The sequence below is a fragment of the Panthera onca genome, chromosome F1 (assembly GCF_046562875.1).
Source record: "Panthera onca isolate mPanOnc1 chromosome F1, mPanOnc1 haplotype 2, whole genome shotgun sequence".
In the NCBI taxonomy this organism is placed as follows: Eukaryota; Metazoa; Chordata; class Mammalia; order Carnivora; family Felidae; genus Panthera; species Panthera onca.
The window spans coordinates 37814053-37841593 of record NC_138355.1 but is presented as its reverse complement, the minus strand read 5'-3'; the positions used below and the strand labels follow the sequence as shown (position 1 = coordinate 37841593).

Sequence of the window (27541 nt, the reverse complement as noted above, 5' to 3'; positions counted from 1 at the left end):
TTTGTAGGACACTTGATGTGCATATTTGATTTGTCAATCACTAGCATACATTTTTTAAATTACACATACACATAGCGTGAGTAGGAAATATTGTCAGTAGAATATTCTTACAAGTCTCAAAAAGCTTTGTGCAGAGAGCAAAACAAGATAGCTTTTTGCTCCTCACTTTCCTTTTTTGTTTAAATTCTCTGCATCAATATGCTGCTTCCTTCAAAGTGTTAATCGAAATCTCTTCAGCTACCAAGTAATGGGTCTTGTAAGCTGAGCCTCTGGTTCAAGATGGCAACGTGAGAGGATCCCCTGAACTCACCTCCTGTCCGACACGCGATGTCTATAGCCACGTTCGGAACAGTTTCTCTCTGAAGGAGATCTGAAAACTAAATCTCCGTTGGGTGGATACAAAACCACATCAAGGGGTGCCTGGCTGGCTCAGTCAGTGGAGCATGTGACTCTTGGTCTCAGGGTCATGAGTTCAAGCCCCACATTGGGTGTGGAGCCTACTTGAAAAAGAAAAAGAAGACAAACAAACAAACCCACATCAAAAATGAGTAGGAGATAGTGTCTCACCATAAACTCCTCCCCCAGTGTGGCAACCCACAGTCAGATAGAAGCTCACAACTCTGAGCTTCTTCCTGGGAAGCCAAATGTTTGAACCCCACGTCTGGCACCCCAGCTTTTAAGACCTGCACCCCAGAGATGGGTCCACAAAACATCTGGCTCTGAAAGCCAGTGGGGCCTATGTCCACAAGGCTACAGCCAACTGAGAAACAGTTCTTAAAGTGCTCGTGTGGTTTTACTTTGGCCAACCCTCCAGGGTACAGCACAGACACAGCAGTCTGAAATGCACCCCCAGTCTTTCTGGGAAAGAGGCCTATTAGCTTATCTGTGTAGCTGAGGCCTGAGGTGACAGGCTTCTACCTAGACCCAAGTCTGGCCGCAGTCCTCTCCACAGACCTTGGAGAGCCGGAGCGACCTTTCACCCTCCCTCTGCCGTGCTCCACATCGCCGGTACCTCCCGAAAAGGAGCTTGTGCACCTGTCTGGTGGCCCTCAGGGCTTATGTTGGCAGGTCACGTAGGACTGGAATAAATGGAGAAACAGTTGTTAACTGGCCGCCCTACCCAGGACATAGCACAGAGGTGGCCAACTGAAATCATCCCGGTCTTTCTGTGACTCGCCTTTTAGCTTATCTGCATAGCTATGGCCTGAGGAACGGGCTTCTAATTAAACACATGTCGGTGAGCCCAAGGCAATCCCCCCCACCAGAAACTGGGGAGACTGGTGGGCAGGCACCATCCTTGAACTCGCCTATCCTGCCCCAGATTGTCGGTGTCTCTGAGAAAGGACCTCATACACACGTCTGGCAACACAGCTTTTGTGGCTGCAACTCACACGACACATCCCTTGATAGCCAGGCCCTGCTGGTCAGCAGTACAGTAACAAGTAAAGAGACGGTTCTTTTTTTTATGTTTATCTTTGAGAGAGATGGAGAGACAAAGCATGAGCAGAGAAGGGGCAGAGAGAGAGACACAGAATCCAAAGCAGGCTCCAGGCTCCGAGCTGTCAGCACAGAGCTTAACGTGGGGTTCAAATTCACGAACCCTGAGATCATAACCTGAGCCGAAGTCTGACGCTTAACCTACTGAGCCACCCAGGCACCCCGACATGTGAAATTATATTGAAAAGAATCATTTATTTCCTAGATCAGGGTCTCTTGCTACTACAAATATATGTTTTTAGTTGTCCATTTTCCTACTAGGTCTCTGGATTTAACTCCTGTACTAAATTATGCTATCTGTATACCTTGCCTTTTAGTGAAACAGAGGTTAGAGGTGAATATACCACTTACTGGAATAGATCAACCACTGAGGCAGAGCAGATGTACCAAGTGGTTTCTACGAATGAGGGCATCACTTTATCTTTCGATACAATTAAAATCTTAAGATCTACAGAAGCTGTTCTCTAGTGCTTGTACTCTCACGATGCAACCATTAAGCCATAAGGCTGACATTTCAATGCGGTTTGAGTGTAATCACCACCCTTTGATGCTGCTTTGAATGGTGTATGCATTTGGGTATGAACATCTGGCCTGTTTTCCCTTAAATAACACTTGTATTTATAAGGCAACTCTGTACAATACCCCTGGGAGTATTTAGATGGGGAAATAATTTTTAAACTAAATCTCCATATCTAGGGAACTATCGTCCAAAATAAATTACATTGCATTTGTAAAGAAAGTTATTTTAGGGACGCCTGGGTGGCTCAATCGGTTAAGCGGCCAACTTCGGCTCAGGTCATGATCTTGCGGTCCGTGAGTTCGAGCCCCGCGTCGGGCTCTGTGCCGACAGCTCAGAGCCTGGAGCCTGTTTCAGATTCTGTGTCTCCCTCTCTCTGACCCTCCCCTGTTCATGCTCTGTCTCTCCCTGTCTCAAAAATAAATAAATGTTAAAAAAAAAATAAAAAAAAAAGAAAGTTATTTTAAAGTCTCTTTTGTTCACAGAGTAATGCCAAGTCTTAAGATTCATTCTTTCAACAACTCTAAAATGTGTTTTATATATGGTTGGGTGTTAAATGCATTTACAAATATATATATATTCTACCTCAGCCCTTAAACATTAGAAACAAGAACACTGAAAACTGGGAATGTGAAGAAGTTTGACTTCCTGAACTAAGAATATTATTGAGAAATACTCAAAGTAAATAGGGTAGAATTCTATACACTTTTTAGCTATTTATAATATCTTGGTGACCGAAGGAAGCTATAAAGTTTATGGCCTTTGTTCTTCACTTTTTCAAACAACAATACCAGTGAGAAATCAGTTAGGAATTCAGAATCAGTCAGAAACTTCTGTACGTTAGAGAGCTCTCACACTCGTAGCAGTGCTGGGCGGGGGCAGAGTGAACCTGTGGCCTGTAGTCTTCTCGAAGAGGATTTCGCTCTTTAAGAAAGTTAGATTCCACTCTAAATTCCAGCAATGGGTGATTTTCTCCCCGTACTTGAATAAGGACATGTCTTACTTTAAACAATGTCATATAAGAGTAGTGAGTTTTGGGGCGCCTGGGTGGCTCAGTCGGTTAAGCGTCCGACTTCGGCCCGGGTCACGATCCCGAGGTCCGTGAGTTCAAGCCCCGTGTCGGGCTCTGGGCTGATGGCTCAGAGCCTGGAGCCTGCTTCCGATTCTGTCTCCCTCTTTCTCTGCCCCTCCCCCATTCATACTCTGTCTCTCTCTGTCTCAAAAATAAATAAACATTAAAAAAAAAAGTAGTGAGTTTGGCAGGAACATCTCCAATAACCTCAGGTTGTATCAGAATCTTAGTGGTGTTTTTTTTTTGTTTTTTTTTACTGTTACTTACTTTTGAGAGAGAGAGAGAGAGAGAGAATGAACGGGGAAGGGGCAGAGAGAGGGGGACAGAGAATCCAAAATAGACTCCTTGCTGAAAGCAGAGAGGCTGACACAGGGCTTGAACCCACAAACCGCAAGATCATGACCTGAGCTTAACGGACTGAGCCACCCAGGTGCCCCCGGAATCTTAGTTTTTATGTGCATCTTACCATATCTGCTAAATGCACAGTAAAAATTAAGCCATGCATTTCAGGAAAGGAAACAGTATCTGCTGTCAGTGGAACAAAGGAACCAAAAAAAGCAAACAGCTGTGCTAGCACCGGATGCTGGGGTGGAACAGACCGTGACCTCGCTGAGTCCTCACATCAGGCAGGGTCTCTTTCAAACAAACCACTGGGCAGAGAGGAGGGACGGCCGCTCACATTCAGAGTACGGTTTTACAAATTTTGTTTTGCACTTTCATAGTTAGTAGCATAAGTTAGGCCAAAGAAACGCTGCCTTGAGAAGGACATGATTGGGAATCATGTTTTACAAGTATTGGTTTACGGATAAAGCATGTTTATGATGCACTGTAAGTGTCCCCTTCCTGAGGGATCGTGAGGTACTTCGGGAAGATCCGCTTGAGCAGAAAGAAACAGGAATTTTGAATTAAGTACAGAGTTGAAGTTTTACTATACCCATTTGCACATACTTTTCAGGGATGTAGCACTTGCTCAGGAACAAGAGATGGCTGTACTGTTGATTTTTAACAAGCCCAGTTGACTCTTTTGCAACCAAAGATTGTTATGCTATTTTCCAAAAAAATTGTTATGTTATTGTTACGTTGTTTTTCCAAAACAGACTTTTATACTAGTTTCTGCTTCAAATTTATTTTTTTTTATTTTGTATATTTATACAAAATTGCTCTCGATAGGTAAATCTAAATTTTGTTTTTCAAATAATGGCAATTATATATGCCATTATATACATTTATATATATGGGATAAAATGAAAAGTTTCTCTAATGACGTGGAAAGCAGCATATGTGAAAGGTTGCTAAAACCGGAAGAATGTATTTGCAGTGAGATGAGAAGTCCCATGTGGGGGGGGGGGGGTCTTTATTGTTCATATTTTGAAAATGGGATCTTCAAGTGTTGTGAAAAATAAAATCCAAGATTGGGAGAGTTTTCGTTTGTGACGATGCGTTCATTTCCAGTGTGTTTTAGCTCAGAGCAGAGCATGCTTGTACTTGGCCCGACTTCTATACATGTTCCACTGCAGCCCCTCACATTGCAGAGCCTTGAATGTGTCCAGGCTCCTCGCCCAGCCCGTCCTGGGCCCCTCCTGCTCAGAGGTGTTCAGTCCCAGGTGCACGGCGTCAAGTGCAAGGTTTCTCGCAGGCACCCTGAAGCTTTCTACAATTAAATCCCAACTTGCCTTCCGAAGACTTCCGCTCCATTTCTTCAAAGAACCTATTGTCCATCGAGCGGACCGTCTGCCCCACGTGCTGGGCTGTGTTCCCGGTTCACTGTCGCCTGTAGCACTTCTAGTCCTGGCCGGGTCCTGGACATCTTCCCCAAGGCTCAGCTCCTACTGCCTGTTCCGTGAAGCTTCTCCCAACTGGCCCAGGTCTTAGAGCCTTTGTGATGTTACTGAACCTTGAGTTAACTGGGTGTCTATATGCCTGTATCTGGTGGCAGATATACCTTCCACATCACGTCAGTGCGTGGGTATGATTAAGTGCTTACAAACCCAAGCCCCAATGATGAAAGTAGAAAGTTTGATTTGTGTAATAACAGGGTTTGCTTTTGTTTACACAAAAAATTTTCTTGGTCTTTTTTGCAGATTCGAATTAAATCAGATTGCTACATGTCTGAGATCAGACCTCGGTATTTTTTGTATCACGGCTGCACATTAGAATAGCCTGGGGAGTTTTGCTGATGCCTGGGTCCCACCCCCCATAAGTTTCTCATATCATTGATCTGGGATGATGCTTTGGCATTGATATTTTTTCTAAGTTTCTCAAGCGATTCTAATAATGCAGCTATGGTTTAGAACCTCTGCATTAGTGATTCTCAAGCTCCATAGCCCATTTCTACATATAAACTAATAAAAACAGGACGTAAAGGCTTATATTTACAAAATGCTGTTTGTTTTAATTGAGCATATTACATCACAATACAGTTTGAAACTTAAAATGTTATTGCCTGGTTAACAAAACAAGACTTTTTGTGGTTTGAAATAAACAGAGGCAATCTTTCTGATAACAGCTCTGGATGAAAGTTAGGTTGTTTATAAATATAGAAAATAACTTACTAAATTCTATATGGCTTTAGATTGAGAGTGTAGCATATTTTTTAAATTGGCATAAAATATACAAGGAAGTTTTTTTGTTGTTTTTGGTTTTTGGTTTTTTTGTTTTTTGTTTTTTTGGTAACCAGGGGAGCTTTTAAGGTGAAAAGGTGACTACCAAAAGTCTTCTCAAACAATGCTGAAGAGAGAGAGGATGGGCACAGATCCGAATTTGCATTGTTACAGAATACTCTAGCTTTAAAGAAACAACCGCTCTGGTATTTGAAAACTTAATAATGTCTGACAGCTAAACTTAATTTTAACCAAGAATGCACTTTCTTAGATCTTTTACAAATTTGCATATTTTTACTTAAGAGCAGGATTTAACATAGTCTACTGACTTCCAGAAAGATGTTAAAAATTGAGTGTCCATGCATTTCCTCCCCCCCTTACGCATGGTTGCTTTCATCATTTTCAGGTTCGTTTCAGAAAAGGTGACACTATGGGGCGCCTGGGTGGCTCAGTCTGTTAGGCGTCCCACTTTGGCTCAGGTCATGATCTCATGTTCTGTGAGTTTGAGCCCCATGTCAGGCTTCGTGCTGACAGCTTGGAGCTTGGAGCCTGCTTTGGATTCTGTGTCTCCTACTCTCTGCCCCTCTCCTGCTCACGCTCTGTCTCTCTCATTCTTAAAAATAAATAAACATAAAAAATTAAAAAAAAAAAAGGTTGCACTAAACTGAAACGGTCAGCCTTTGCATGACGGGGCACTGCTGCCCTCCTGTGGCCTTCCCGGGCATTGACAGTCCCAAAGTCCTTCCAACTTTGTCATCTTTCAGAGGCTCTGACCATTGCGGTGATTCCCAGAAGCCCTTTTTAATTTCATGTTGTATCCAGTATTAACTAGGTCTTTTCTGCTTTCCTTCTGTGAAATTACCATTCTAAAAGGGCTTAACTCTGCCCCTTGTTGCTTAAATATGGGAGAAACCCAGTACTGGGGTCTGTAGTCAATAACATTTTCCTTCCCTCTCACATCCGAACCTGAAGGTAAACAAACCGCCACAAGTATAGATCACCTGGAGGAAGTTCCCCACTCTGATTCCTGACTTGCTACCCCAAGAACATTTGCATCTGGGTAATAAAACTGATGTTCGCATAAGCTACTTACGTTAACATCATTTATCTCCCTTACGCAGCTTTTAAAAACTTGAACCATTTTCTGTGGCCGTGGCAAGCCTTGTGCCGATCTATGGAAATCAAGCAAGAGCTCTGCCATCCTGGTGCTTAGGGCTGGTGGCTTCAGTGAGAATCTGGAAACCACCATTGTTTAGATGACACTTAGTTATGGTGTTTGGGAAAATGACTGGTCAACTGGTCACCCAGCACCACCTGAAAAGGCTCCCAGGAAAACACCCCTTCGATTTGTAATCGATGTTCGTTATTGGAGAATTCCTGGTATAGGACCCCATGGGACTGCGCTTCAATTTCGTGTGTAGTAAGTCTTTTTGAAATGCAGATTCTGATTCCCTAGGTCCCAGGTGGGGCCAGGGTTCAGCATTTCCATGAGTTCTACCTACTGCCATTTGTGGTAGGCTAATGGCCTCCGGCCCAGTGCCTGGGAGGCACAGAAGAGTGTGGAGGGAAACAAACTGGCCCACTCATGCTAGGGGCACTGGGAGGACAGCCTGAACAGAGTGGTTTGGGACACCTGGTGGGGAGGGTGGAGAGACTGGGGTGTTGTTATTTTTTGCCTGACGACCAACATGGTGGGGCTTCAGGGAATCGACAGTGGGCCCACAGTGGAGGCGGGACCCACCTACACCAAACCACACCCCTCCGTGGGACCAAACCAGATGGCCCCTCCTCCAGACCAGTGCAGCCACTGGTTCCAAGGCACCATCAGATATCGGTCCAGTGGCTTTCAATTTTCTGATTTGATTCTTGGTCAATTCTTATATATATATGAAGGGGAAGGAGGCAGACTTCCAAATCCAGGAAGCATAGAGAACTCCCTTCAGATTTAACAAGAATAGTTCTTCTCCACGGCATATTAGAGTGAAACTGGCAAAATACAAAGATAAAGAGAGAATTCTGAAAGCAGCTAGGGACAAACGGGCCTTAGCCTACAAGGTAAACACATAAGGGTAGTTAGCCAGAAGGGAGTGGCAGGAAATATTCAATGTGATGAATAGGAAAAATATGCAGCCAAGAGTCCTTTATCCAGCAAGGCTGTCATTCAGAATAGAAGGAGAGATAAAGGCTTTCCCAGAAAGACAAAAACTGAAGGAGTTCATGACCACAAAACCATCCCTGCAGGAGATCCTAAGGGGGACTCTGTGAATGGAAAGCAGCAAAGACCACAAAGGACCAGAGATATCACCACAAGCCTGAAACCTACAGCTATCACAATGGCACTAAATCCATATCTTTCAATAATAACTCTGAATATAAATAGGCTAAATGCTCAGATCAAAAGACATAGGGTATCAGAATGGATAAAAAACAAGATCCATCTATATGCTGTCTACCAGAGACTCATTTGAGACCTGAGGACACCTTCAGATTGAAAGCGAGGTGACGGAGAACCATCTATCATGCTAGTGGAAGTCAAAAGAAAGCTGGAGTAGCCATACTTATATCAGACAAAACAAATTTTAAACTAAAGACTGTAACAAGAGATGAAGAAGGGCATTATATCATAATTACGGGGCCTATCCATCAAGAAGAGATAATAATTGTAAACGTTTATGCTCCCAACTTGAAGGCACCCAAATATACAAATCAATCACACACATAAGCGATCTTATTGATAAGAATACAGTATTTGCAGGAGACTTTAATACTCCACTTACAACAATGGACAGATCATCTAGGCAGAAAATCAATAAAGAAACAATGGCCTTGAATTATACACTGGACCAGATGGACTTGACAGATATATTCAGAACTTTTCATTCAAAAGCAGCAGAATACACATTATTCTCGAATGCACATGGAACATTCTCCAGGATAGACCACATACTGGGTAACAAAACAGCTGTCAATAAATATAAAAGAGTTGAGATCATCCCATGCATATTTTGAGATCACAATGCTATAAAACTTGAAATCAACCACAAAAAATTTTTTTGGAAAGCCTCCAAATGCATGGAGGTTAAAGAACATCCTACTAAAGAATGATTGGGTCAACCAGGCAATTAAAGAAGAAATTTAAAAATATATGGAAGCAAATGAAATTGAAAACACAACAGTCCAAACCCTTTGGGATGCAGCAAAGGCAGTACTAAGGGGAAAATACATTGCAATTCAGGCCTACCTTGAGAAGCAAGAAAAATCCCAAATACAAAACCTAACCACAAACCTAAAGGAACTAGAAGCAGAAAAGCAAAGAAATCCCAAAGCCAGCAGAAGAAGAGAAATAATAGAGATTAGAGCAGAAATAAACAATGTAGAATCAAAAAAAAAAAAACAAAAAAAAAAACAGTAGAACAGATCAATGAATTTAAGAGCTGGTTTTTTGAAAAAATAAACAAAATTGAAAACCCCCTAGGCAGACTTCTCAAAAAGAAAAGAGAGAACCCTGATAATATCATGAATGAAAGAGGAGATCACAACCTACACCAGAGAAATACGAACAATTATTAGAGAACACTATGAGAAATTATATGCCAACAAACTGGACAACCTGGAAGAAATGGACAAATTCCTAGACACCCACACACTACCAAAACTCAAATGGGAAGAAATAGAAAATGTCAACAGACCCATAACCAGTGAAGAAATTGAATAAGTTATCAAAAATCTCCCAACAAATAAGAGTCCTGGGCCAAATGGTTTTCCAGGGGAATTCTACCAGACACTTAAAGCAGAGTTAATACCTATCCTTCTTAAGCTGTTCCAAAAAATAGAAATGGAAGGAAAGCTTCTGGACTTATTCTCTGAAGCCAGCATTACATTGATTCCCAAACCGGAAAGAGATCCCACTAAAAAGGAGACTACAGGCCAATATCCCTGATGAATATGGATGCAAAAATTCTCAACAAGATACTAGTAAATCAAATTCAACAGTACGTTAAAAGAATTATTCACCATGATCAAGTGGGATTCATTCCTGGGTTGCAGGGCTGGTTCAATATTCACAAATCAATCAATGTGATACATCACATTAATAGAAGAAAGAATAAGGACCATATGATTCTGTCAATAGATGCAGAAAAAGCATTTGACAAAATTCAGCATCCTTTCCCAATAAAAACCCTCAAGAAAGTTGGGATAGAAGGAACATACTTTAACATCATAAAAGCCATATATGAAAAGCCCACAGCTAATATCATCCTCAATGGGGAAAAACTGAGAGTTTTCCCCTGAGGTCAGTTTTCCCCTGAGGTCATCCCACAACGGGGATGTCCACTCTCACCAGTGTTGTTTAACATAGTGTTGGAAGTCCTAGCATCAGCAATCTGACAACAAAATGAGATAAAAGGCATCCCACTTGGCAATGAAGAAGTCAAGCTTTCGCTTTTTGCAGATGGCATGATATTATACATGGAAAATCCGATAGACTCCACCAAAAGTCTGCTAGAACTGATACATGAATTCAGCAAAGTTGCAGGATACAAAATCAATGTACAGAAATTGGTTGCATTTCTATACACCAATAATGAAGCAACAGAAAGAAAAATTAAGAAATTGATCACATTTACAATTGCATCGAGAACTATAAAATACCTAGGAATAAACCTGAGCAAAGATGTAAAAGATCTGTATGCTGAAAACTATAGAAAGCTTAGAAAGGAAATTGAAGAGGAACACAAAGAAATGGAAAAATAGAGTAAAATATTCAGGTCAGGATGCATGAATAGACTCTTCTTTTAAAAAAATTTTTATGTATTTATTTTGAGAGAGAAAGAGAACATACACAAGCAAGGGACAGAGAGAGGATCATGACCTGAGCCGAAATCAAGAATCGGACGTCCGACCGACTGAAAACCCACATGAATAGACCTCTTAACAGAAAGAGAACTGGACAGCAGCCATTTACAGAATATACAGCACTGCCACATTTTAGCAAAATGCACCCCAGGACATCATAAACATTATAGTGATTTGTTTCAAAAATACATTAAATTCTCTTTTACCTCTGGAATAATGTATCATTAATGCAGTGAAAGAAGTTAGTGAAAAAAGCGTGATCGTCCTTCCCCGCCTTCTGCCCATCCGTCTTCCGGGAGACCACGTCTTCCAGGAGAACAGAGGCTGTTGCTCACCAGACTTGGCGTGAGGTTTCGAGGCTGCTGTTTTTCCCCCTACATCATAACCGATTTCAAATGGTGCTAGACAAAAACAGACTCTGAACACCAGGAGAAATCAGTCAGCCTGTGTAAGAGATGGGTCCAGTGGTGCTCCCGGGGGTCCGGCACTTGACCGTGCAGGTGGCAAGTCTGATTCCAGCCGCACTGCAAGTGCAGCTGGGTGTTCCGGGGCCTCTAGGAGGGGGTGCAAGTCTGATGGGGATGGAACCGTCCTCCAGGCACACAGCCAGTCACACAGTCCGGGTACAACGGAGAAAATCTCAGGGGTGCTTGGGTGGCTCAGTCAGTTAGTTGAGTGCCTGTCTCTTGGTATCAGCTGAGGTCATGATCCCAGGATTATGGGATCGAGGTCTGCATTAGGCTCCACGCTGAGCATAGAGTCTGCTTAAGATTCTCCCCCTCTCTCTCTCTCTCCCTCTTTCTCTCTTCCTCTACCCCTCCCCTCCTGGCTCTCTTGCACATGTGCTCTCTCTCTCCCTCTCAAAAAAAGAAAAAAAAAGGAGAGAAAGATAAAAATCTCTTTTTATTATTATCATTTTTTATTTTGGACAGAGAAAGAGTATGAGCAGGGGAGAAGGGCAGAGAGAGAGAGAGAGAGAGAGAGAGAGAGAGAGAGAATCCAAAGCAGGCTCCATACTGAGCCCAACACAGGGCTCAATCTCACAAAGTGAGATCATGACCTGAGCCAAAACCAAGAGTCAGACGCTTAACCAACTGAGCCACCCAGATGCTCCTCAAAATCTCTTACAATTTCAGTCAGAAGGAAAAGAGTCTACATTCAGGCCATGGTATCTTCACAGGCACAGAGTGAGTGAGTGTCCTCTATCAAAGGTTCTACACCGTCTTTGAATCATTACAAATGAATAATCGTCATCCTTCCTATTTTAACGGGGCTGGAGAACACAACGTCCCCTTTGGTTTACAACCTGGGAAGATTCTTCAGGATGGCAGTCATGCCCACTTGCGCAGATTAGAAGCCACAAAGATCAATTTTCTTAGCCATTTCTGTGACCTGCCTGTGCAAGAGGAGTGGTTTGGTGAGACTTTGCCTGTAGGGATCAGTGGAGTCGTAGCCTGTGCCTGACATAAGACACGAGTGCGGGGCCCCGGGCGCCACAGCCAGGAGCTCCCGGGCGGTTCTCGGCTCCTTGATGAAAGGCTGCTTTGGACCAAAGGTGACGCACTGCTCTGCTCACCCCTCGTCTGTGACCCTGGGGCAGGAAGACTAATGCGCCAGATCAAACCAGGAGCAGAGGGAAAATCTTCAAGCTAAGCCTGTGTGAGGGGTTTCTTAAAGGCAGAATTTATAGTTGCCTTTAAAAAACTCACTGGCAGTCTCTAGCGGGACTAGATATTCATTGTTTAAGACCCATGGGTTATATTTGCCATGCATCCAATGACTCTGTTTTACTGCCTAGGCATTTTCTTTGGCACGATCTTCTTTCTTTTACCCATCATCGTGGCCGGTTGGATAACTGTAAAGCACAAACAAGGGTAAGTACAACCAAACTCGCCTAGAAAAAGGTTTTAAGTGTCCTTGCCTCCTCTTGGAAGCCAAAGAGAAGTAAAAGAAAACCTCAGAACAAGCACTACTAGATAATCTCTGATACGATTCATAATTATAAAGAAGGCCCTTGACACACATGATGGATAGAGAAATATTCACACTAAAAGAAATACATGATAATAAGAATACTTTAAAAAAAAAAAAAAAAAAAAAAAAAAAAAAAAAAGCTTGGGATTTTAAGAAGTACTCAAGTTTTACCCAGAGGAAAATAGAAGGAATTTTTCCAAAAGTGTTGATGAGGCCGTTGCTATCCCAGTTTTGCTGAAACATTCCAGACTGAGGCCGCTAGATACAGGCCTCATCAAGGCACTAGGAGTTACAGTGTGCCCACTGGCACATACATCACAGGCTGCCAGTGTCGAAGAACTGAGGCTTTGTGTAGGGTGTTAAAAAATATTTTATAAATCCACCTAATTTTTTTAAAGTTTATTTATTTTCACAGAGAGAGAGAGTGCGCATGCGTGTGGGTGCGAGAGGGGGAAGGGCAGAGAGAGAGAAGGAGAGAGAGAATCCCAAGCAGGCTCTGAACCGTCAACATGGAGCCCAACTCAGGGCTTGATCTCACAAACTGAGATCATGACCTGAGCCCAAATCCAGAGTCAGGTGCTTAACCAACTGAGCCATCCAGGCGCCCTACACCCACCCAAGTTTTAAACTTGCTAAAACCTTGCAAGGATTAGATAAAGAAACAGTTTTGACTAGGAAGAGAACATATACGGTTTTTGTGTTAATTGACTTATTTAGAACAAAATCTGGGAGCTCGAAGTCAATCAGATCAGTGTTATAACCTTGATCAGCAAATTCGACACCCATGAGAAACAGTTTATAACTTTTTCTAAGCAAATGCAGTCTCCTAAAAGAAGCCTGACAGAAACGAAAGTTGCTATTTCACGGAGGAGGCCAGTGTAAACTTTTTAAAGGCAGAGCATCACAGCAGAACATCTTAATGATCTAGTCAGGAACTTAATTTCATGGTAAAGCAATTAGTAGGGATTTACATTTAAGATACGGTTTTATCTTTCATAACAAATGTTTTCTAGATGTTGCGGTTTGACAAGTAAATATGCTTCCCTCATCTGCACTATAAATAGAAAGTGAAAGTAGCCTTAATGCTCGATGTTAGCAAAAGCCTTTGTGTCAATAACCTTTTCCCCTCAAAGTTTCTCTTTTATTACTACTATAATTTGAGTCAAAAAATTTTTTAATTAGGCTGTTTTAAAAATTAAGGCTGAATTAAAGTAGTTGGGGCTCCTAATTTTCTATTTCTGGACCAATGTCCGGCTAAAACCAGCCAGAGTACACGACTCTTCTCTTAGAGATATTCACAACAGTGTCTCTCTTCCTCCCTTCCAACTACTTCATTCCAACTCCTGTGGCCTGGTCCAAGTTCATCAACTGCCGATCGAATTCCCTAGCCCAGCTATTGATTCGTTTCACCCATGTAACTTAAGATGGTTCCCTCCTATTATCATCCTTGGGCATGAAAAAGATTCAACAGCCATTTCATAAAAATGATTTCCTTAGAAATGGTGATCTCATCCCCTCTAAGTACCCTCAGATCATATGACATTTCTTCGTGTACTCCATGGCTTTGAACCTGCCTCCTGTCGTCCCTATGTTCTTTAGAAGTGTAAAGCCATGGCATAAGCATTTGCTGACCAGTAGCAACCAGGGATGTGGCAGGGAAAAAGATCATGGAGTAAAACCTCCCAAATGTCTAAATAATCCACCATGGAACATATCATACATATGTAATCCATAAAAATTTCAAAACCTAGCTAAACATGTATGTATTTGGCCTGTTTTCACTTCTTGGAGTAATGAGTGAATTACTTTAAGAAAATGCCATTTATTTTCATGTTAGAAATAACACGTGAGATTAGTAGGAGGGGGTGTTGTGCTTAAATAATCCAAGACCTTGTTCTTGGAAGCAGTTGGGTGAGTAATCATTGTTCTGTGTCCTTGTGTGGGTGTAGATTGATTATTCTTATCTGGATCTCAAGCTTTCCTCACAGGAAGGGAAGAAAGTTCCTTACAGTAACGAGAAGGAAGCCATGTGACAGGCACAGAATATGACCTCGACAGAAGAGCAGTTTATGTCAGAGCCCCAAAAGACTGACTGACAGAACAGTGTAGAAGGAGTGGCCTGCTCCATGGGAGACGCAGGATCACACCAGGCCTGGAGGGTTGCAGGCACAAGTCTACCTCTCGGACACGGGAGACAACACGCTACATTTTGTGGGAACACTCTTAGATGATGTTTTAGCACAGCTCATTTCATTTTGTAAATATTTTATTGAGTACTTCCCTGTCCCAAGGACAGTTCTGAGGTTTGTTACATATCCATCAGCAAAGATGGACTCCTTTATGGAGTTTTCATTCCAGTGGTGGCACAGAGACTATAAATTAGACACACAATTAATTAATTAATTAGAATAAAGGCGATGAAGGGATGCCTGGGTGGCTCAGTTGGTTGAAGTGTCCAACTTCGGCTCAGGTCACGATCTCTCAGGTTCGTGAGTTCGAGCCCCACGTTGGGGTCTGTGTTGACAGCCCGGAGCCTGGAGTCTGCTTCAGATTCTGTGTGTCCCTCACTCTCTCTGCCCCTCCCCTGCTCACACTCTGTCGCTGTCTCTCAAAAATGAATAAATGTTAAAAAAATTAAAAAATAAAGAGGATAAAAAGACTAGGAGAAAACTGAGCAGAAGAACAGAGTTTCGAAACGTGGATGTGGGAAAGACACAATCTTTAATACCATGATCAGCATGGTCCCCATTGAGGAGTGCTTTAAAGTGAGATCATTCCTGTATGTCTGTGTGCATCCTATTTTTGTCTAATTTTTTAAAGATGTCTATATTGAGAGAGCAAGCGAGTGAGTGCGAGTGGGGAAGAGATAGAGACAGATGAAGAGAGAGAATCTCAAGCGGGCCCCGTGATCTCAGTGCAGAGCCTGACGCGGGACTTGATCTAATGAAACGTGAGATCATGACTTGAGCTGAAATCAAGAGTCAGTTGCTCAGCTGACTGAGCCCCCCATGCACTCTGAGATTGCCTCATTTTAATTAGTTAGTAAATCTTTAAACTGCTTATGCTGTCTTAAGAAAAGAAGATTGTTTTCTTCTGCCCTGTTTAAAGAGCAAGGCAGGAGAAGTGGCCCGAAGTGGGGTTAGCATGGAAAATACCAGCTACAAAATATGAGTCAACAGGCTGAGGTGTTGGTTAGTGTCCAGCACAAAGCAGGGTTGTGATCAAATAGTGGCATCTTCCTGTGGTTGTGTTATGACCCAGGACTGAAGGACTTGACGACTGTAGCTAGCCCTCTCCTCCGCCAGGGAGTTCGGCGGCAACTGTCTACCAGGTAGTACGTTTTTAATTGTCCTAAACTTACCACAGGTTTCAAGGATGCTCGTTGTTTTAATATTCTGCCGCTGGACTTGGTAAGCAAGCCTGCTTTGGACTTATGTCACATCACTGATGATTTCATATGCCTCCTCGGTCCTTAGCTTTCCCAGATTCAGCATGTCTAATTACTCGGTACGTTTGCTCCCTCTGCCCCATGCTGCGTTCCCCACACTCTGTTAAATTATTTCTCGTCTCCTTAACCCCCCTCCCGCCCCAAATCACACACACACACCAAGCAGAAAATGAGCTTCTCGTAAGCAGAGACCACCTCTAGGCGCAAAAAAATCATTTTCAGTTAATGATTTTTGACTTCCAATTGTACAGCAGTCAGGATTAATAGGATAATAGCAACAGCTAATGTATTTGTTTACAAAATATTTTACCATTTATTGTCTTCTTTGACCCTCAGAGCAACTCTGTGAGGTAGGTAGGTCCAATTGCATTGTTATCCCAAAGCAGGGAAGGGTCTGAGGTGCACAGAAATTCAGTGGCTTGCTTAAAATCGTACCAGCAGGTGGTCCTTCAGGAGTAGGGTTTCAGTCCTGATGATCTTAGGACCCTGAACCCATTCAGCTACCCGGTAATAATCTCACCTGCCACTTCTGAATTCGGTTCTGTACCACCCAGAACTGCATATAGCACAAAAGTGGGAGGTTTCCTTTTTTTTCTTATAGTACTTTAACCTGTCCATTTTATTGGTATGTGTGTTGTTGTTTGTTTGTTTTAGCTAGTCTGGTACATGGGGCAGGTATCCTAGAGAATAGTATGCAATCTCTCCCTTTTACTCTATCCTGAGTTATCAGCCTCTAAGGAAATTACAGTAATTCGGGAAGGGCTTCTGTCCTTACTAGGCTTAGTGAAAATTTTCCTGTCCATTCACATAGACTAGCAAGTTTGATGACTTAACTTTACTGGTTTTCCACTAGTAAAAAACACATCATCTCTGCATACATTCCATTTCAACGTGTATTTACACAAGAATTTGTGGCAAATGTTGTTTTTTGTTTTTTAGAGAGAGAAGGGGGGTGCAGAGGGAGAGAGAGAGAGAATCTTGAGCAGGCTCCGTACTCGCTCAGTATGGACCCTGACACAGGGCTTGATCCCACGACCCCGGGATCATGACCTGATCAAAACTCAAGAGTCAGATGCTCAATGGACTGAGCCATCCAAGCACCCTGATTTGTGGCAAATGTTAAGCAGGATAAGTCACGCACTGATCACTGAGGAATAATATTGTTAAATTCCTGCATTCATAGCCCATTTAGCCTTGCTCCTTGTTTCGGCCTCTGATCCATTCCCATTCCCATACAAAACAGCCTTCTTGTATATACTCAGATAAAGCTATAAAGTCTTCATTGGTATGATGCTTGGAGTGACAAAATTACTAAGACCGCCCTCTATGAAGTATCCCTGCATTACCCCATGCCCACATTGACTACCACCAATCAAGTGGATAGCCATCCACTCAGCACATACTGAGGTTGTATTCTCTCAGGCGCATGTACTGGTCATCATCCAAAACCCCTTTCAGCCATTCCTTGGCTAACCACTTACTAGTCATTGCTCCGTGGACGCCCATAACACCTGTCAGTACAACCCTCTACTCTTCCTCAGGCGTGGATCTCAAGTTTGTCCTTCCTCATTCTGGGAACACTTTGCTTCTGACTCAGTGTTCCTCTTTGTCTCAGGGACGCCCTCATTGTAATTTCCACCAAAGGGTAAAGACGAACTGAGCAATGAGGAAGTACTGGGGGGCGGTGGAGTGAGTTAACTCTTTGCACTTCCATCCTTAAGTCCCCAATACCAACACATATTTGACCTCTAAGGGTACTGGTATATTGTACCATTTACCATGTCGTTTATGTAAAATGAAGTGCTTACTTAAACAACTGCCAAAGAGGCAGAGTAGCATCCCAGGTAAGATGATGGGCTTTGCAATCATTAGGAGCCGTGTCACACCCACGTACTAGCTATGAAACCCTCAGCAAGGCACTCAACTTCTCTAAACTTTATTTTCCTTGTCTGTAATGTGGGGACAATAACAGCTCCTACCTCACTTAACATGGTGCCTCGGTTAGGATGAATGTCAGAAAGTGTGAGCTATTGTTATTTACATGTGATTGTTATTGACATTTAAAAGTGCTTAGGGGTTCCTGGCTGGCTCGGTTGGTTGAGCAGCGAACTTCGGCTCAGGTCATGATCATGGCTTCAAGCCCGGAGTCAGGCTCTGTGCTGACAGCTCAGAACCTGGAGCCTGCTTCCGATTCTGTGTGTCCCTCTCTCTCTGCCCCTCCCCCACTAACATTTCAAAAAATTAAAAAAAAATAAACAAAAGTGTTTAAATGCTTGGATTTACCCTAGTCCTCATATGCCTCCGGACAACTGCTGCTGCTTTCCAAACTCTGGGTGTTAACTGTACACAAAACAGAACTTCTATCTTCGCTGTAGCGGAAGAAGGAAGCCTTGTGTAAGATTGTTGTGCAAAGCTGTTGCCCTTGTGAAGCCTAAATGTCACCACCTGGTGGTAAACAGTATTTACCAGTCAAAATGACTTTGGAAGCAAATGTCCTTTGAAGGCATGGACACTTGTGTATCAGCAATTCAGTCTCCTGGCAACGTACAGGATGGTTTTAGTTTTATTTCCTACTCTGAGTTATTTAGTCTTGAGAGGTGGGATTTGGTTGTTTTCCTCTTACATATCGTGCAAAGATTTCAGAAACATGAGGCAAGTTATGCCCTCAATTTCAAAATGAAAGCCACTGACTACTTTCTTCCAAGACTGAAATGTATAAAATTATTTGTCTTATTTTTCTCCCTCTGCCAATTAGCAAAACTACAGATGAAAAACGTAAGGAGAGTATCCATTTACATCCTCAAGAAGACAGCGGTGTAAGTCCTCAAACTGTGCAAACAAATCAGGAGAACAGCAGGTACCTAATGTACATATTGAATTCATAATGTTGTCAGTAACTCAGAGAGCGGAAGTGAGAACAGGATGTGCCTAAGATGCTGCTCTGGCTGGATCCCTGGGACCACCGGAGATAGAAAGTTCTTCAGGAACTGGAAATGCCTTGGTTGTTGTTTTCCTTAGATTCTTGTTTCCAGGGAGTTGGGTGATGGCTGTCAGCGCTGTGCTCCGGGCACTGTTTTCTCAAAGCATTCTTGTATTTTTGTGCGCTGGTGCTATAAACCTTCGAGAAGAAGCAAGCTTTTGTTTTCTTGTGGAACGCAAGCATTTGGCACTTGGGTGTCCCCCTGGCTCCCCCTTCCCTTAAATGTGCAGGATCACCTGGGGATCCTGTGGAGACTTCGCATTTACCTCCCCCTGCTTTCTGACTCCCACTGAATTCTCTGCCTCACCAGGTCTCCTAGGACTGCTCTCTCCTTCCTGTTTCCTGTCCTCCCCAACAGGGGCTTGTCACCACACCTCATCCCCGCATGCCACCTAGTCAAAGTACCAGCCTACTACCATAGCTGTTGGGTGCTCACTGTTTAGCTGTTTGCTACAGGACTGGGGTGAAAAGGGAAATTACCAAATTATGTGTGCCAAAGTGGCACACACGTAGAAGTGAATATTAGAAATCACGGGACCAGGGGCGCCTGAGTGGCTCAGTAGGTTAAGTGTCCAACTTTGGCTCATGTCACCATCTTAACCCTTGAGGGTTTGAGCCTTGTGTTGGGCTGTGTGCTGACAGCTCAGAGCCTGGAGCCTGCTTTAGATTCTGTGTCTCCCTCTCTCTCTGCCCCTTCCCTGCTTGTGCTCTCTCTCTCAAAAATAAACAGAAAAAAAAAAATCACTGGACTAGAAAGTGACTGTTTTTGTAAATAAAGCTACTGGAACACAGCCTCCCCCACCGTTAGCCTATTTATGGCTGCTTTTCATGCTGCAACAGCAGAGTTGAGTAGAAGCCACAGAGACCTAGACTGCGTGGTTGTCTTTACAAAAGTTACTTTAAAAACTATTTCAGAAGAGGGCTTAAAATATCATTTGATTTCTACTCCTTCCTGCCTGGTTATGTACGTAAACACTTTGCCACCTTTTTCCAATCTAAGTGGCATTAATCAGGCTCAGAATTCACTCATCTAAGGAGCTCTCCCAAAGTGTGCCAGTCCAAAGTGATGTCTTTCTTTAAAACTCACAGAACTTCCTATCTATAACATTTTTTAAATAAACTGTTACCTTTCAAGACTAGTAAGTGCTCATTGCCAAAAATACATCGAAAATAAACACATAAAGAATATACAAATTATCTGTAATAGCTTCCACCCAGTGGTTAGTATTTTAAGTTTCTTTTATTTACATATTGTTTAATATTTGCAAGATTATGCACTGAGAGTATATTCACTGTGTAATACTGAATCCGGATTCTGTTTTCACCAAATGAAGACCATTTTCGTTATCATTAAAAACTTATGTCACACAGCAGTCAATGACATTTGTTGTTTTTTGCCTGTTACCACTATTGTATTCACTAGCACATTCCTCTGTTCTTCAAACATGAATTAGTCACTTGTAACACGTACTATGCATTGTGCTTATGTTTTCTTTCTCATGATAACTTATGAGTAATGACTCCTTTTTAAATTTCCCAAAATTTCTGTGTATGGACTTAATCAAATGAGAAGTATAGATATTTGAGAGGGAACTGTTTGAAATTTCATTTTAACTAACTTTTTGGAAATGTTTTTTGACATCAAGGTGCATCTCAAATTGTGTAGACTGACTGTTGACCACCGTTTTAATAATACAGGAAGTCCGAAATGAATTTGTCACAAGTCTCTTTTTCAAGATTGGGATTTTGGCCACAGTGCTCCACAGGAGCGAGGTTGATCATTTGTGGCCACATATGGCAGACAAGGAGTGAGTTAGTGTCTGTATCAAGCTTAGGACCCGTGAACCCGAGCCAAGTGCAAGGGCAGAGGGTGATACAGAGCAAGAGGCAGACTCCAAAGACACAGCTGCATGCCGAAGGACGTGAGAATGTTCAAAGATGACGCAGGTACCAAGCGTTGGGACGTGTCACGAGGTAGAAAGGGAACAATGATGGGGGATCAGGCGGCAGGAATAGCGGGGTGTCTGGTGAGCCGATGGGCCTCAACAGGGATCTGTCCGCTGGCGGAAGGACAGTCTTCCCGGCCTTGAGGAAGAGGAGAGGCTTCAGCATGGGCAGGGAAGCATTTGGACATCACGGACCATACAATAATTTCTTTCAGTCTTGACGGTGTTGGGGGACGAGGACCTGTTCTCTGAGGCTGGCCCTCCTCCAAACTACCAGCTCCTGTTTGCTTTCCCCTGCCACAACATGGCTCAGAAGAGACTCAGAAATATTTGGTGTGTTATGAGGAACCTCTGTTTTTGGAATGAGGCTCTTTTTATTTAGTTGCCCAACGCTGAGAAACATTTTTCCTTTGATAAAAGCAGCAACGGGGAAAGGTCAGCTTATTCATTAATCTCTCTCTTATCTATTAAGTGTCTCAGCTTTTGCAATACCTTCTTGTGCCCTGCACAGCAACCGCTAAAGAAGGCAATAAACACTTCTTCTGAACTCATAATTGGTGTAATACTGTCCTCATGATTATTACCAGCAAGTTCCGGGTAATTCGTTTCAGCCATGCTGTCATCTGAATAAAAATATCCTGTTATTTCAGTGTCCTTCCTTGACAAAGTATATAAAGCTGGAGAACACCTCGAATTAAAACGTTGGTCGGGAAGGAAGCGATTCATTTCAACAGAATAAGATGTGAAACGCATAAAATCCCAACTGGAAGTGACCTCACAGAGATGCAAGCATGTGCACTTGAAGATGCCGAAGTGCCCCCAGAATCTAGGAAAAGCTCCCTCCTCTTAGTTTGGATTACTGTCACCCCTTCACCCTCTGTCCTTGTGCTCAAAGCACACACCATCCATTTAGGGGAAAAGACTGCCCTTGGGCTATATAAATAGCCTCACTTACTTAAAGGACAAAGGTGTTGCCTAAGATCTTGGTTTACCAGTTTGTTATTTTCCTTTCTTATTTTCAAATGTCCATACTATGGAATGGGCTCATTAATGAGAATCTGAAAATCCAGAGGGACAATGTGAAAAACAAATAAGTCACGGAGAATTATACTACTCTGTGATAACCGCTGGTAATATTTTGATTCATTTTCTGCTAACCTTTCTTCATGTATGTTTCTTTATACACAGTCTTACTTAAATAGTTAGTTTTTCTTTTATAGAGCAAAACCTCCTCCTATTAGATCCGAGTAAAATATAGCTATATCAGTTTTTACTTCCTTAGAAAAGAATATTTTCTGTTTATTTAAAAAAAAAAAACATTAAATGATTCTGGAGAAGAGGTTTTCAAGAGAAATATCTGAAACAATGAGCTTTGGATATTACCTAAGTTCTATTTCAAAAGCACTTTTACTCTATTCTTTACAAAAACATAACTATTTTAAATAAAAGAATAATTATATTATAAAAGCAACTGGCTTACTTTTGTATGGATTCAGAATACACTAAATAAACTAAGAAACTATGACTTTTAAGAAGTTAAAAAATTGGGGCTCCTGGGTGGCTCAGTCGGTTGAGCGTCCGACTTCGGCTCAGGTCATGATCTCACAGTTCAGGAGTTCGAGCCCCGCATTGGGCTCTGTGCTGACAGCTCAGAGCCTGGAGCTTGCTTCAGATTCTGTGTCTCCCCCTCTCTCTGCCCCTTCCCTGCTCATGCTCTGTCTCTCTCTGTCTCTCAAAAATGAATAAAGGGTAAAAAAAAAATTTTTTTTTAAAAAGAAGTTAAAAAATTAATATATAAATAAGTGGTCTTGGAGTCCTTAACTAGTCCACATACTTACGGATCAAAAATTATCTGGTGTGATATTATGGGTCATGCTAATAATCTAGAAAATATCAGAATCTTCCTGGATATTTAACAATAGATTCGCATATGACTACTGCTATCTACGTGTAATCCTGGGTTTTAAGTTGCTTTTAGAGAGTATTCTGCCAAATTGACCTTGATAAATATAAAGAGTGAGCTGAACATCAACTGGAGGTTTTCTTTAAAATCATGGAAGGTAGGGAAAAACAGAATAAGCAAAGTCAACTGACAGACCAAAAGAAAAATTACAGCTTATATCATGGACAGGGGAAACAGGCATATTTAGAGAGTTAAAAATTCAAAAACCATCCCTCTCCATTCCCCCTCCCTGCAAAAGGGCAAAAGATATACAGCCAGGTCACCAAAAGAAGAAAGGGAAGTGACCTATGAATATATAAAAAGATCCTAAATGGCTTTGCTTAGCTGGAACACAGGGAAATCTATTACGTCTTAAGCTTCTGAAGAAGTACATTTTAAAGGAGGGCTAGAAAATAGTTGTTGGGGACTGGGCTGTTTTCGAATCAAAATTCCCTATCACATGAAAAAAATGTAAATTCCTTTTTTTCCACCCAGAATGAAGTAGGTCTGTGAGTATTGTGATTAACAACTATCTGATGCCTGGGACATTTAATTTCAAGAAATTCATGAGACTTTTTTACCTGTACAACATTTATATAAGGGAAATACTCTATATACTAACTATGGGTAAAATACTGAATTTCAAGTTTAAAAATTTTTAAATACAAACTTTATTTGTATTCTTGAGCAATTGTGTTAACCTCTGGCCTTACATTTTCCTTCTGAAAAGCAGGGGCTGGTCCAGCTGGTCTCCAAAGTTATTCCTAGTGCTAATATTCTCTTTTTTCTCATTTGCCTTTTGTGTGCATGCAAGTGTGAGGTGTACGTTAGTTTAAATCTATGACGTTTAAATAAAATGTTTTGTCTCCATCATTATAATAAGAAAGGGATAAAAGATGTTCCTTTCTAAATCTACTTGTGGACTATGGTTTGTAATATATTTACATTTTAAACCTTCACAAGCCAAGAGGAAACAAAATGAGTATGTGTTCCTTCTAAGAAATGCCTTCCTTTCTGCACTTGGTTGTTTTAGAATCCCGGGGCAGGTAATGGCTTACCACAGGAATGCTCTCGCTGGTAAGAGCTAAATAAGAAGGTCAACTGAATGGCAGGTGTTTACCAGATACAAAGGGCGGTGGCACAGCCCCCAGGGCCAACATCAGCAAGATGGTTGAACCATCCTGTTTAGCCATCCTCTTTCGGGTTTTCACAAACGCCTCGTGTGTAATTCACCATGGCAGCGGAAAGCCTCTCCTGAGAGCACTCACAGGCCCATTCCTGCTGCTAGCCCGACCTCTGATAAGCGCGATGCAAACAGACTAATTTAGGAGGCCAGGGATCATCCAACATGACCATTTATTTTCCAGAAGTTGGCCTGTGTTTAATGACAGCCTCACACACCTACCTCCTCCCCACTGGCCTTCACACAGTCTGAAAGGAGATGTAGCACGTAGCTCCAGACCTGGTCTACACACAGGCATGTTCTCCGTGCTCTCCTCTCCTGCACTTCAGCAGTGTGACAGAATCTCCAGGGGGAGCGGCAGAAACCATGAGTGTTTACTCCCCTGCTTCACTCAAAGCCTGGACTCTTGAGTGCCATTCCCGTCAGGGCTTCAAGGAGTTCACTGTCGACACTCTCCCTTTGAACCAAGTCACTAAAACGATCTCAAGGCTAAGGGACAGACAGCGGCTCTGCTTCGTAACACAGCTTGCAGTGCCCGATCCAGGAACGGTTTGTGTGCACACAGTTGTAGCTCGTTCCTTTTAGAGGCAAACCCCACTTTGCTCCCAGTATCTTAAAATTCTTACAACAAAATCTCTCAGAGCTTCCCCGGCATTTGGTAAACCCATGGTGGCGGAGAATTGGCAGAGGCATGTTAGATGCACGAGACAGCAACCCCCATTTATTTCATTCAGTATATATAGGTTTTTATTATACACCTTACAGACACAGAACTGTCTCAGCACTGAAGCTACAGCAAGAGAACTCTATCCCTGTCTCATGGAGCTTGTCCAGAACAAGAGGGAATGGGGCTCAGAACCTTTCAAAGGGAGCCTTAATTGGGTCATTTGAAAATTAATTAATCAATGTGAAAGTACTCAATTATATTAAGAATGGTTTGCTGAACCCCAAGGACAGACTTTGCTGACAGAAGGAAAGTTCCAGTGCAACCGTGCAACCCCCATTCCTGAATCTAATCCAGCACTTGTAACTAACAAACCAAACCCCAGCCATGTTCTGAACCTTTAATTTACTCATAAGCAAAAAACCCACTTACTTCTAAGACCAGAAATAGATGGGAAAATGCTTTCATCCTATTGAGATGTCAATGATATATACCATTTTATACAGATGGTTACAGAGAACAATAAATCCATTCTCTGTTTTTACGCGTTAAGTATCAACATTGGTCCATAGGACACTTCTGTTCTGTCAGTCTTTTGCAACTGTTAAGAATTAACAGAAATAATTCCCCCTCACTGTCTCCTTAACTATACTTCCTTCAAGTCAATGTCATCACGGAGTGTCTGGATTTTACAATCTAAAATGCTAAGGTGTTTGTTTTATGTATCACTTTACATAACGTTTTATACGCAGTGCCAAGAATCTAGACATTGTTTTGTTCTGGGAGAAAGAGGAAATTCCACGGTTTGTTGAACCCACAATGTTTTTAGTACATCTCTGCTTTAGAATTCTTTAAATGCATACAGCATTTTATAATTCCAGAAGATGCATTTGAAGTTAATACAAAAAGCTTACATTTCCGCGCCATTCACATTATAACTTAACTCTGAGAGATTCTATGAACGAAATAGCAGTGGATGTAGAAGTTGGACTTTGACAATTTTTTTCTTCATCTGATTCCCAGTGTAGCACAGGGGCATTAAAGAAAACTAAAAACCACAATGAAAATGAAATCTCCATTATCCTATTGAAGTTTTGGGGTGATGGGGGGTTCGTGGGGTCTGGCACCAAGGGCCAAGAAAGCACTCTTGGAGCCGGCTTTGGTGCAAAAAGGTGATTTTGTGAAAGCATGGGGACAGGACTCATGGGCAGGAAGACCTGCACTGTAAGTGTGGGGGTGACCATTTTATGGAGGCTGGGGACAAAAAGTCAAGAGGGAGTTTGCTAAAGACTTACTGGAGGCCTAGCTATTGCCCAGCTAAGGTTGTTTTTCCCTCTAGCAAGGCATTAACACTGAGACAGTAGGGAGAGCCTGAATTTTAGGCTGTTGATGGGACTGACTTTTTCTGGTAAACTGGTGGAGACTCTCATCAGTTTAACCATTTGGTTTTTTGTCCTTTCTGGTTTGGGGGTAGGTGGAAGTGTCCAAGGAATATCACACATGTCCCACTGTGGGAGAGAGGGGTGCTAGTTTGTGTTTTGCCCTCAGCCTGCCTCATACTCCCTCATCACTATCACCATTAGTTAATTCTGGAATATTTTACACTAATTCCTCTAGAATGCCAAAAGTCAAATACTTTATGGAGGTTTTTTTTTTTTTTTTTTTTTTAAACTCACAAAAATATTGCGTAGTTTCTCGCGTGGATTTTTAACTGCTTCTGCCTAGACATTCATACCGTAAAGCCACCTATCAAAACTGCCTTCTACTTTTGCTAGACACTTAGGATTTATTTTTCCCCCCTAAATTATACATCTTTGGTCACAGCTCTGACGATTTCTTTGGCATGAACCCTAAATGGAACAACTAGTGATTTAAAAGTCATGTCCATTTGAAAACTTAACATATGGACAACTTGAAAGCCAAAAGTTTGAGGGTGTTGGCCCCCGGATACATTTACTCACGCTGGTTGATGTTTATCCTTCTTTGCCAGCTAATAGGAAGAAAATGTCACCTCCTTTTGTGTGCTCTTTTAATAAAGGTCATGTTACTTCTCCTCTTACTAGTCATACAGGTTTAATCACAACGCTACAAATAGATCTGGCTCATTCTTCATTTTCCGCTTGACTTTCCACCGAGAGATTGTTTCCCCAGAAGAGCTCTCTCTTATTAATTCCTCGCATCCCGACAATAACGGCTTTGAGTATCTCCAGGAGATTGGCAATTAATACTCCCTTGTCCTTACCTTTTTCGTGCATGTTTTTTCCTCTTCAATAAAACATTCAGTTGCTCAAGGGCAAGGGCCCCAGAGAGGTGAGGCCCGATATGCTAATGGCCCGGTGTCCTTTAATAATTCATCTCCTATCCTTTCCTTAGGGGTTGGGAGTGCAGTGGCCAAACCTTTGAGATTCTGAAATCTAGCAGGCCTTGAGAAGATCCAAGAGTAGGTGCTGAGCCCCGGAAATCACAAGTATTGTCCCTAAATATGCCCGATCACTGCCAAGTCTTGAAACAAGGGCCCAGAGGGTCCGGACAGTCCCGAGTGCCTCAGGACACGACCAGAGCCCCGAGGGGTGCTGGCCCCACGACGACCCGCTGCCTGGGCTCTGGGTTTGTATTTTCAGGGCGAGGCGCTTTTCCCTCAAAGCGGCGTTCCGCTCCGGAAAAGGGACAAAGATGACTCCCTAGCCCTCCTTTCCTTTCCACCCTTCCGGATCCCTTTCTCATCCTAAGCCAGCCAAGACCCGCACGCCGCCAGGCAGGTCCCGCTTCCAGCTGCTGGCTAGCCCCGCCCAGTCCGGAAGTCCTCTCACTTCCGCCCAACTCCGTCACTTCCACTCACTTCCGCAGGCCACGCCCCTGCG

The 27541-nt window shown here is 42.5% G+C and overlaps 2 long non-coding RNA genes across 2 annotated transcripts; one reads left to right on the top strand and one right to left on the bottom strand.

The window, feature by feature from the left end:
* Positions 1-12246: 12246 nt before the first annotated feature.
* On the top strand, positions 12247-21929 carry LOC144614961 (uncharacterized). Its single transcript, XR_013553324.2, has 3 exons — positions 12247-12417; positions 18721-18822; positions 21542-21929. It is a non-coding gene; the product is annotated as an uncharacterized LOC144614961 (long non-coding RNA).
* LOC132686280 (uncharacterized) lies at positions 20655-27517 on the bottom strand. The gene is made up of 2 exons (XR_014136436.1): positions 26923-27517; positions 20655-21030 (listed from the first exon to the last, which is right to left on the bottom strand). It is a non-coding gene; the product is annotated as an uncharacterized LOC132686280 (long non-coding RNA).
* Between the last annotated feature and the right edge of the window lie 24 nt (positions 27518-27541).